This window comes from Equus caballus, chromosome 19, assembly GCF_041296265.1.
Source record: "Equus caballus isolate H_3958 breed thoroughbred chromosome 19, TB-T2T, whole genome shotgun sequence".
Lineage (NCBI taxonomy): Eukaryota > Metazoa > Chordata > Mammalia > Perissodactyla > Equidae > Equus > Equus caballus.
The window spans coordinates 35,413,029-35,425,631 of NC_091702.1; the positions used below are offsets into that span (position 1 = coordinate 35,413,029).

At 41.2% G+C, this 12,603-nt stretch overlaps 1 long non-coding RNA gene across 1 annotated transcript; it reads left to right on the forward strand.

Annotated features, from left to right (window-relative positions):
• The first annotated feature begins 4,984 nt into the window (after positions 1–4,984).
• LOC111769055 (uncharacterized) lies at positions 4,985–10,844 on the forward strand. The gene is made up of 2 exons (XR_002801793.2): positions 4,985–5,191; positions 8,856–10,844. It is a non-coding gene; the product is annotated as an uncharacterized lncRNA (long non-coding RNA).
• The last annotated feature ends 1,759 nt before the right edge of the window (positions 10,845–12,603 follow it).

The window sequence follows — 12,603 nt, forward strand, 5'->3', positions numbered from 1 at the left end:
CCTCCACGGTGGGCAGAGAAGGAGGTCATTGACTGTAGACAATTTGAAATCCATAGCCCATGAAAAGTTGTCTGCTTGTTAATATCATCATGCTCCGCCAATTCTGAACAACATCAATGATAAAATACTCCCCGAAAATAAGATTTTGTTGGTCTAAATTCTAAAAATGCGGCGGTTACTGTTGAGTTTTAATACTCCAACTGATAAATCACACTGTGGACAGAGCTCCAGCCTCGAAATTCGATTACTTTAAGAAATTCCAAAAATGGTCGGGGGCTGAGGACACGCGCCCTCCCCAGGCGGGGCGGATCTGGGGCGCGCAGCCGGGGGACCCGCGGTGGCCCGGGCCGCGCCTCTTTCCCCGTCCCCGAGTCCGCCGCTGCCTCCCAGAATCGGGACTGCGGGGGCAGGGAGCCCGGCCGAGCGGAGCTGCCCTCCAATGCCCGCTCCTGCCCGCCGGCCCGGGTGCTCACGCTTGGGGACGCGATGCGGCCTGGGCGGCGCGAGGAGAGAGGCGCGCGGTGAGCTGCAGGCCCGGCCGCCTCCGCGGACCGGGCCTCCGAGACCCAACGCCAAACAGGGCACAAATCGAAACCAAATGGCCCGCTCGGGTGATGGAGCTGGCTCCGGAGAGAAATGGAAACCCGCCTACCCGCCCCTGCCACCTCCGGCACCCGGTGGCAGCTTTAGGGGGCTGGATCTCCGGTCGGGAGGAGGGACAAAGCGGGAGGGCGGGCTAGGGTGGAGAGCAGCGCTTGGTGGCCCCGGCCTCGCCACAGCACCCCTTCTACCCTGCTCGTCCTTCTGCACCTCCTCTCTCCCTGCTTGTGCTTGGAGCGAAGCAGGAGTGTTTACTCTTGCCCTTGCCTTGACTCCCTTTTCTTGCCCAGGATGTGAGCCTGGAGAGAAGTGTGTCTCTGAAGCTAAAGGGTTTTGCAAAGGGGGTTATGATCCATTTAGAGTTGGCCTTCTTTCTCAGAGACACAAATGCCCCTGTCCCAAAGTTCTTGGAGAAATTTGTTTTAAACTGGGGCAGAGGATCCCCAAGCTCTCTGTTGTATGGAGGAGAAAGGTGTTAAAAAAATTAAAAAAAGACCCACTAGGGATGTCAAATGGATACATCACTGATTGATTTCAAATTAGATTTCCAGGATAACACATCCAAGCATTTGATGATTTTGTTTCAATGGCACCCGGTGTAACCATTCAAATGCCTAATAAATATTGTTTGATTTGTTGGACTTTTGTTGGGCCCAAGCTTCAGCTATCCCCACTCCCACCTGCATAGTCCAGGTGTAGTAGGGCCCAGGATGTGGCTGACAGCCCAGGAAGCATTACTCCACCTCCATGCTGTGGAATTAATTTGAATCCTGAAATAATGGATTGGATATTACTGGAGGGAGTAAAGTTGTGGAGAGAAATTCAGCAGCACCTCACCATGCCATGAGCAAACATTATCAATCCGGCCAGGCAGCCATGCTGGGATCAGAAACAGAAAAATGTTTATTTTATGAATGTTATAAGCACTGAGCTGATTCTCAGGTAAACAGAGATCTGATCTGAGAAAGCACAGCGAAAACACTCCTGTTAACAAAATTAGTCATCCCCTGAAATGGAAAAGTTTTTCTACGTATTGGTCGTTATAGTGCAAGGCCAAAGGCTATGGATTTCAAGGAAATGCTAACCACATCCAGTGGTCTTTTTTGACCTGCCTTTCACATTCTCTGTCCCCATCTAACCTTCACATCTTCATCCCTGGTGAGTTCAAGGCACTTTCAGCTGGAGTATGATGGCTGAACATCCTCAGGCCAAGAAGGCAAAGGGAGAGAAGCCTCTGGAGGTTTGGAAGGACAGACTCGCCGGAAGTCAGAGCCAGAGGAGGGTTTAGAGAGGAATCTTGACCCCCCTCTTCCTCCTTCGCAGCACAGGGAGTGAGAGGAGATGCTGTTTGACCCCTGTTGCCTCAGAGGAGGCCAAACTGCACTGATTTCCACTTAAGCATGTCAAGGAGGTGAACACTCAGGGAGGTGCCTTACCCTGTGTATTAAACTAAAAGCCTGGGGATGTGGAAGGAGGAATTTCTGAGGTTTATAGTGGAAAGTAAGGAGTGGTTGGGGGAGGGAGAGTAAAGTGGGTGAAACAATATAGTCTGGCTCCTGGAAACTACCAGATGACCTTAGAGTTACTTCAGGCAAGCAGTGTTCTAGTGTGATCTGACCACCTCTCTGGGGGCTGGGTCGCAGGGACTAGCAGGCGCTGATTGTCAGTTCAAGAGAGTTAGTGTGGCTCTTTCTCTGGAGACTCTGGGAAGCTGGGAAAGAGGGTTCCAGGTGGCTTAGTGGCTCAGATACCTTAAGGTGGGCCCTTAGAGACCCTCTAGTCTTAATGCATGTTTTAACAGATAAGGAAACCAAATCCTTGGAGGCAGAAGTGAGTTGCTTGTTAAAGGATAATTTTCAAAAAGGTGAAATGGTGTCTCTCATACAGATGCTAAATGAAAATATTTCATAGATTTTATTGAGCTTATTCATTAATGAGGAAAGCAGTAAGATTTAAAACCAGCCCAAAGAGCATTTGAGAAGCTAGGTATGTATAAACAATTTAATGGCTTGATGGGTTATAAGCTATACAAAAACTAGTTTATGTTTATCAGGATCATAAACTATAAACTTTGAGGCTATTGGTTCCACTGGGAAGAAATTATTTGCATCTCTACTGAGCAAAATTTTCCAAATGAGCTTTTGCCTTATAGTGAACTAGAATGGTCCTGTAAACAGAAAGTCAAGTCTGGTACTGAAAGAATATCCAAAAATCTCTTTTACCTATTTCCAAGTTTCAGATGATCTTTGGACTTTGTAACCAGTCCAAGATCACACTGTTAGCTGCTAGCAGACATAGGATGATAGTTGAAGTCTCATTATGCCCAACTCGATATTTTTGTCTTTGCCACAGAATCCAGAAAGACAAAGATGTGCAAGAGCCAAATTGTCGATCAGAGAAAGGACTGCTTAGAGAAGTGGTGTATTCCCTACTCCCAATCTGCCAGCCCATCCACCCCCTTAAGGGGCTGCTTATGCAAACATTGACCTGTGAGGAAGCTCAAACTGGGTCTTTGTTCCCACATTCCCCAAACCCAAGGCATGGTCTCAATACCCTCCTTCTTCCCTCCAGCAGGGTTCCTTAAGCGTCCCATCCCCACCCACCCACCCACACTCAATCCTCCTACTGGACTATCTCTAGCTCCTTTTCTGCATATTCTCTGGTGGAACCTTCATTAGAATTGTGCTAGATGACAGAGGCTAGATGACACCTTGGCTGAGGTAACTAAAGAGATTTAAATACTGAATGTGCTCAGTTGGCATAGGTATCCAATAAGGTCCTTCCAGTTCTTAAATGCAAGGATTCTATAATAGTTTATCCCCCAAAATGGGAGTGAGAATTTGCATATAGGACCTGGAAAGCCTCAGGTGGCTTTGCAAAGCTGGCATTGATTTTTCAGCTTTAGGAAAACTCTAACTTCCTGGCTTTTCATGAGAGTGACTACAATTGGCCCTCGGTATTCGTGGGTTCTGCATCTGTGGATTCAACTAACCCCAAATCGAAAGGCCTACAATGGCTCTGTCTGTACTGAAGATGTACAAACGTTTTTTTCTTGTCATTATTCCCTAAACAACACAGGATAACAACTATTTACATAGCATTTACATTGCGTTAGGTATTATAAGTAATCTAGAGATGATCTAAAGTACATGGGAGGATGTGCATAGGTTATATGCAAATGCTATGCCATTTTCTGTGAAAGACTGGAGCATCCACAGATTTGGTGTCTGTGGGGGTGCTGGAACCAATCTCCCATGGATACCGAGGGACAACTGTACTAATGTTCTTCCTTCTGAGAGGTCTCTGAGGATGACTGAGTTACTATTTGCCAAGAGATTTGAGAACCTAAGGCAAGTGACACTGAGCTGCTCACCAACTATGACAAGGTATCTGCATAAACACCCATCCTTCTGTTCTTGCCAGATCTTTGTGGGTGGCAGAGTTTGGAATAATTTCATTACCAAAGTCCATCAGACTTGCCAGTGTCTCTCTAAGACTGCCTTTTTCATAATCATTGTGTTTGTTTATCTGAAATGGAATTCATATAGATAAGGAGTGGGGATAGTGCAAGGGTAGCTATTAACCATTCAAAAGACAACACAATGGGAATGAATCATCTACCCCCACGCCCTGATTCTGAGGCTTGTTTTTGCATTGTTTTTATCCTCTAAATAAAAAGAAGGGGAAAATTCTAAGAAAGATAAACTCCTTATGGCTAGTAAAGTTGAGAACCATCATGATAGAATGTTTAGACCACAAGTCTGGGATGGAAGTGGGAACAATTCAGAAATGCTGTGCCAAATTCTCGTTTTGTTCTTTGGCTTGCAGTATGTTAGGACCAAGGGTATTTGAAAGATCAGCATTTTATAGGCTGAGAAATGAAGACCTAGAGAAGGAATATGATGAATACATGAAAAGCAATAAGAAAAGTGTGTGTGTGCATGTATATACATACATACATATGTATATATGTTGAGGTATATGAGGAAGCCATTTGGTTTAAAACTAATTTGGCCTGACCTGTTTTTATCCAGAAAGGCCTAATGTGGCCTGCCAAGCATGCCTTGTGTCTCTGCTTTAAACATTTACAAAGCAAAGAATGATGCCTTTAAAGATACGGATGAGTGCCTCCCCCCATATAAGCGTTTCTTTAAAGATACGCGTTTCTTCCCAGAAACTAATGGTCAAACTGACCCATTGTGCAGATGTTGTGACCACTGATCTGCTGTGTTAGCAAAACATCTTGTGACTGTAGTAAAAAGAGAGATTCCTATCATGTTTGATGTATGTTCTTGTTCCAACACGTTATATAACCACACTGTACACCTTGCTTCTTCAGAATGACTCCTTCCTTGGTGAAGGTGCTCTCTCGTGCTATATAGTCCTCAGACTGACTCATATAATAAATGCATCCTAATTTTGATTTATAGATTGATTATTAACTATTTGCGTTGATGTTTCTGGCGTAGTCACAGCAGGATTTCACAGTAACCCAATGGAGACCACCTCGAATCTACATTGAACCAGCGTTCAGTACCAATGAACACCCCCCAACCCCAGCACAGCTTCTCTGCATTCTTCAAGCACCCCAGTGAGTTTTCATGAAACCTGGACCTCCTTATTTTGTGTATAATGTCTAAGAGTTTTATATGAACTCTTTAAGGTCTTAAGACTAGAAATGGTACTGGTACATGTCCTAGGTAAAAGAAACCTAGGAGAAATTTCCTAGGCCAAAGGAGCCTAGGGGGAACTTTGGAGTAAATGGGGCAGGCTGACCTATTTAATTTGGTTTGAAATTGGAAATAACTGTGCCTGTAAAGTGTGAACAAATTGTTTGATAGAGAAATGAGAGTCTGAACTTGCTCAGCTCTGAAGAGAAGGAAGACTGGCTCTTTCCAGCTGAAAGGTGTTCTCAGGTGACTGAGAACCTAGTGGTAGTGTCAGAGGATCAACCATTGTGACACATAGTGGTCCGATGAGGAACTCCATTATGATCATTCATGTTAGTTAATTAAAGGCTTGTCTGGGGATGCACGCATAAGGATTTGTTGTTGAGCTCTTTGAGCCCCCAAGGCAGTTTTAGATTGCTAGCAGGAGAAACCAAGGCATTTAAGATGGTGTTCATGACCTTTTATAGGGATTGGCACTCACAAACAGCACATTTATGACCCACTACATTGTCCCTAGAAATTGTTCAAACTTTGTAGTAAAACAAAACTAAAAGAAAATGGGAAATCGCACTTCTAAAAGCTGACCAGTTTCCAAACAGGCAGCCTCCCCTTGGACCTCTGGCTACTTGCAAGTGCGTGACAAAATGAGGATAACTGTAAATGGATCCTTGGATCAAGATAAACCAGGATAACTTAAAATTACAGTAGCCACTAGGGCTTCTTTGAGTTTCCAAAACTTGTCTTTTGCATACTAGGTTTAAGAGCTGCAGAACAGAGAAAACTTTAATCTCTAAAGAGTCAAGCACACCACCTACCAGCACAATTGCTTAAAAACTAAACATTCTGGAAGCTGTAAATACTTCCAAAGAATGGCAAAATCTTACTAAGCTTGTTTCATGTTCTGAGGGCTTGGCTTGATAATTTTTGGGTTGGAAGCCTCAAAATACGGTTGGACAAAAATACAGTTGCACCCATTTTGTGGTCAGTGATGGTTGGTCAGAAATGCTGGTTGCATTCCATTTGTAGCTAAGGTTCCTACCAAACTGTCATCAGCCTCAGTGGAGTTATATTGGCCATTGGAAGGAATGTTCCAATTAGATAATATCATTTAGGAAGAGCACTTAAAAGCAAAGGCTTCAAAATTGCAAAATAACCTTATTGAAAGTTTTATTGCAAAAAGCAAAAAAAATTAAGTTATAAGAGGTACCTAAAATAAAAGTCTACTAAGTCATCACTTACAGGCACTCCTGTAATCTACCTTCAAAGAAGAGCCCAATATGAGCCCCTCTCAGAGTTAACTGGGACACTGAGAGACTTTCTTAGAAACTGCTTTGTTAAAGATTAATGGAGTTGTTCAATACTGCCAAGTATAGATACTGTTTGTTCCAGCTGAAGCCTGATAAGATATTTGAAGGGATTTAGTAACTTACATCAGAAATTTGGCCAAATTGGAAGCTGATAGAGCCTAATAGGATTTTTTTTAGGCTTCTTCCTTCAGTTAAAATAAAACTAAGTACTCAGAGAGAAAGAAGCAGCTTAAGGATGATGTAATTGGATAGGTAAATCAACCCGTAATATCATTTAAGTTACAACACAATTTCTGAGGAATTAAAAGAGACTGTCCTTACCTTACAAATCTTCACAAAACTGCAAGTGCAGTTCTAGAGGCAGTTCAGATTCTACCCTTTTTCTTCATCTCAAAAAGCTCGTAACCTCTCTAGGAACTGTTATCTAGACCATCACCAATTCCTAAGACTCAAGAAAAGAAGAAGGGAAAAGAAAGGAAAAATGGCTATAGAAGCACCCTTGCTCAAAATCTAGCATCTTAAGTGCCTTCTTCACAAACATTGGTAGAAAAGGCTTTAGCCGTCTAAGCAGATAACCTCAATTTATTCCAACTTCCAGAAACAAAATTTGGATTCAACTATTCTTACATAACCAGTGAGCTTTGTATTACTGTACCTAATTCATGGCAGTAATTTTAAAATAATAGCTGTGGAGTCTCTGTGTATGTGTGTCTATATATATGTTATATATATGTGTGATATTTTTTACCTCTGGATGATATAATTTCTAAAAGAGCTCTCTTTAATTGCCTTAAAGTAAGTGCTTATATAAATGTAATGGAAATTAACCCAAATGTCTTTCCATTTAACATGATATAAAACAATCTTTGCAAAGCAAAGAAATAACTTAGATTAATAGTTGACTTTGCCTAATGTCTCAAGAAGTTTCATAGGCAATATAAATGTTATTATTGGGACTAAGTAAAACTAAGTAGATATGAAAGAGATAAAATATTAGACATTAATTACTAAACATAGATTTATCTATCTAGCTTCATATTTCAGAGAAACTAGAAAAAACTTGGGTTTATTAATAAACATGTTTTGTGCCATGCTGAGAAATTTTCTGTGAGAAGGCACATGCTTCTAAACAGTATCTGTGGGTCTGCCAATCCAGAGGAGGCCAATATAAAAAATTATTGAAAGTAACATGTATATTTTCAGTAAAGAAGGCAAAAGGAATGGAGATTTTTTTTTCATTTTGTTAAGAATGAAATTTATCCTAAAGTACTAGGAAGGAAGGAAGACATGGGACAAGTTCTGAATGTAAAATGAAAGTTATAGAAGGTTTGTGGAAGAGGAACCCCGAGAAAAGAGTTTTGTGCGTGGTCAAGTTGGCTAAGATTGAAATGAACTTAAGTGAGTAAGTTAAGTAAGCTGGTGCAAAAATTAGAATTTGGTTTCCTTTCTCTTAAAAGGGTAATTTTCTTGGAGTTTTGGTCTGCTCTTGATAAAGAGATTATGAAACCTTTCTTCTTTACTTTTGAGTAATCTACCAGAAGGGTAGGGATTTTATGTTTTATCAAAATAAATTCCCTGTATTGTTTTTATCAGGTCTTTAATCATAGGAGCTAAGGTTTTTCTTACAGCTATTTGATTTTCTGTATTTGCCTGAAAATCTTTAATTGTCACCATGGCTAAGTGGATAACTAAGCATTATTTCACAGCAAGCTATGATCTTGTTTAACCAAGTGTTTTAAAACTTTTTCATATTTTTGACAAGCTTCCCAAAAATTCACATCCTAAATGAAGTCTTTCTTTTGACTTAAAAGTAACTTTGAGAATTTCTAGTGGGGCCCTGGGACTTCTCAAAGAATTTGTTCTCTCCCTGTAAAGAGGGAGACACTAAACTAATTAGGCTTGTTTGGTATGTAAAATCCCTAGGAAACATTGTCAAATAAGTGATGCTAAGCTTCATTTATGGATATTCTTGCATGCATATATATTGTTAACATCAGTGTATTAGAAATTATATGAAATTTTTGAAAAATTTCTTATATGTCCTGGTATAATGTTTTCACTTGTAATTCTAGTCATTATCTTAATCCTGCTACCTTAATTCAAGCACCACAGGAGGAAAAGGACCATGACTGCATTTTATTATATAATTTGGTTCACAGATGGGTCTTACTTAGAAGGTGAGCAGAGAAATTACTGGGCTGGATATCCTGTCCATCCTTGAGAATGCCCACTACTTTCCATTAACCTTGCTAACCCAGTAAAACATTTCCTTCTAAAGGCTCAAGAAATTGCCATGGAAGAAGAGGAACAAATGTGACAACAAAAAGGGGAAATTTTTGATACCACCATGCAGATGTGGCTCAGGCCCGATAAAAATAGTGCCTATTGGATGACAATTGCTACTGCTCCCGCATATTCATCAATTAACCCATTGGGAACCTGAAATGAGGATTTTATAGGGAAAACAATACTTTCAGAAACTTTCTCCCACAGTAGCTCATAAAGCCTATGCTCATTGTGCTATACGCCCAAAGGATAATCCAGGAAAACCACTCATGGGTCACAAGGCCACTTTCCCCTTCCCAAGGGACCCTTTGAGGTATGGCAGTCGGACTTTGTTCAAATGCCACCCTCTCAAGGGTATAAGTATATCTTAGTAGTGATCTGTATGTTCTTGCGTTGGGTTGGGGCCTTTCCTTGTAGAAGGGCAATGGCTTTAGCAGTAGGTAAATTATTATTGGAATGGACAACTTCTGTTTGGGGAATTCCTACTAGATTACACAGTGACCAGGGAACTGATTTCACTGGACAAATAATCAAATCTATTTGTAATATTTGGTCAATAATGCAACATTTTAACTAATGGCACAATTCAAACTCAATTGGCAAAGCTTTCAGAAGCATTTAATCTCTCATGGCCAAAAGCTCTTCCACTAGTGCTCCGCAATTGTACACCTGTTGGTAAACATTTGCTGTCTCCCTTTGAAATAATAATAGGACAACTTATGCAATTAGATGAGGGACTATATGAACCAACTTTGCTCAAGGGAGATATATTACATTATTGTCAGGATCTCACTGAGACACTTAAAAGAAATGAAATGTTGGTAGCTGATTCCTTTCACAGTGAGCTCCTGAGAGATGAAGACCTTAAGGATCATGGACTACAATCTGGAGATTTTGTTTATTGGAAAACACACCAGAAAAAGACTCTTTATGGCCCCATTGGAAAGGACCATCCTAGGATGAGAAGAAGATAGAATCTGTTACAGACATCTGTCCCAAGACTCTGGACCAGGCCTGTATTCCCAACCTTGTATGTCCTCATTTAAATCCTTGTAATGCTTAAACTGTATACCCATTTTATAATTGCTACAATAATTGCTCTTGGTGAATGAGTTCTTGGACCACATCTGTTCTATAATTATAAACAATGTAATTATAAAAAGTCATGTTAAAGCACATGTGCGATGTACAACAATCTAAAATTAATTGAAAAATTATGTAACCTATGAAATACTTTCTCTGTTAATATATGTTTCTATGCTTGTCCACAATATCCAATTGTTTTCCCCTAATGTGGATAACTGGGCAAATCAATGAAAGAAAAGCCTAGCACCAAGGGACATGATGGACCCAGGGCAAGCAGCAACCACCCTGACACTGAGAAACAATATTTTGATCATCAATGCTTTCTATCAAAAGATTATTGATCAAAAGGGGAAAAATGATGAATAAATGAAAGCAATAAGAAAAGATATATATATATATCAGGAAGCCATTTGGTTTAAAACTAATATGGCTTGACCTTGTTTTTTCCAGAAAGGCCTGACGTGGCCTGTCAAGCATGCATTGTACATCTGCTTAAACCATTTACAAAGCAGAGAATGATGCCTTTAAAGATAGGGATGTGTGCCTTCCTCCCCCCTCCCCCCCATATATGCATTCTTTTAAGGATAAGCCTGTCTTCCCAGAAATTAAGAGTCAAATTGACCTACTGTGTATATTTTATGACCCCTGACCTACTGAACACTGACCTGCTGTGCTCATCTTGTGACCAGTGAACTGCTGTGCTAGCAAGACATCTTGTGGCTGTGGTAAAAAGAGATATTCTTGTCATATTTGACGTATGTTTCTTGTCCCAAGATGGTATATAACCACAGTGTACACCACACTTCTCCAGAGTCCTTCCTTCCTTGGTGAAGGTGCTCTCTCAGGCTGTGTAGTCCTCAGACTGTTTCATATAATAAACTCACCCCAATTTTGATTTATAGATTGATTATTTGTGTCAACAAATCTAATTTGCCCAAGTTCACACAGATGTGTTGAGGCACACGATTTCGTGATTTATAGGGGATGAAGCAGGAGGAACAAAGCTCTAAAATGTGAGAGATAGTACCTTGTCTGCTGAACTATCCCAGTGGTGAAGGATATTTCTCTGAGACTTGAGCTACAAAATAGAGCAGAGGCAGGAAGGAGTAATTTCAGCCTACTTCCTCTCTTCTCAGATTAAGCCTTTGCCTCTTCCCTCCCAAGGTTTTGCCCTCAAGGCCTCCAAGACCTGCTGTCATTTCCTGCTGACCCTACTCCCCAACATTTTCCCCATGTTCTATCTCCTTACTCCTCCTCAGAAATAATAATAAAATAGCCATTTTTATCAAACATCCATTAGAATTGCCAAGCCCAGAGCACTCCACTTCTAATACCTTAATTAGTCTTCACCCAACAGTATGGCCAGTATTGTTATCCTCATTTAATAAATGGGGCAACTGAGGCTCATTGGGCACTGAGATTGAGTAAACAAGATCCCACAGCTGGTGACAACAGAGCTGGAAATCTTACTCCTAAACTTTCCTCTTAAGTACTGTGCTTTGCAGTCTCCCACACTCAACACCATTTTCTCAAAACCATGCCTTCTTTCATCCTGTTTCCCTCCCTGGTGACTAAATTCTACTTCTAGATAAGTGGGGCCCATTTCCATTGGACCCAAACTGGAATTGGAAAATCTGAGACAAGCAAGGGAATGGAGCAGTTGCGTTCAGAGCCAAGAGAGATCTAAATATCTGATTTTGTGGACATTATGGGTTGCCTGTCTAGCATTTATTTTCTACTTTCTCCTTACAAAGATCAAATCTTTTCAGGTATTAACCTTTCTCTTACAAGGCTCACATGCTTCACCCCCAGCTCCAAGGAAAGGCCTCATTTGTCCAAGGGAAATCACATACCCCCGTCCAGTGATTGGTTCATAAATGAGCATCTGACACAAAATTGGTCAATGAGATGCAAGAAGAAGTTTGCAGGGAGCTGCTGGGAAAGTTCTTTCTCACTTTTCAAATAGAATTTAAAAGAGGTAACCCTTTTCTTCTCTCTGGACAGCTCACACCCAGGATTAAAGTCTGGAATGTCTACAGCTGTCTCACTAGTAGGCTGAGATGAAACTTCAGAGGAAGGTAGAGCCAGGGCCACAGGCCTATGTGAACCCTCGATGTTTGCCTTACTGCTAGACTCTCTCATAGGAGCCAATAAATTTCCCATCTGTTTAAGCCGCACAGAATCCAGGGATGAAGACTGAATCAAGAGTCAAGCAGACAATCCAATGGAAACATTAATCTGAAAGAGCTGGTAGGGAAGCAGAATATGTGGCAAAACAATGGGAGAGGAATAAAGATACCAGCACAGAGGAGGTTGCTGGGAATGGAGAGTCTGAAGCAAAATCTAAAGAGATTCCTGAGAATCTGGGACATTGTTTCTGGGCTGTTTGTTGAGCAACTGATCCAATGGATATGAGCTTATTCTGACTCCTGGAATTCTCTTTCTCCTCTCAGTCCAAATCCCAGCCATCCTTCAAGCCCTAGCTCAAAGCTTACCTCCCATGCCCTGGGCCTTGTTTACTTCCCTCTGCTGAGACTTCTTTGGGATCTCTCTTCTCCAAAGAACATCTGTCATGCAGAATCTCTATGCATCTTTGGGTGAAAGTCTTGTCTTTTAAGGCCAAATGAAGTGGTATGTTTCTTTGTTTGTTTCTT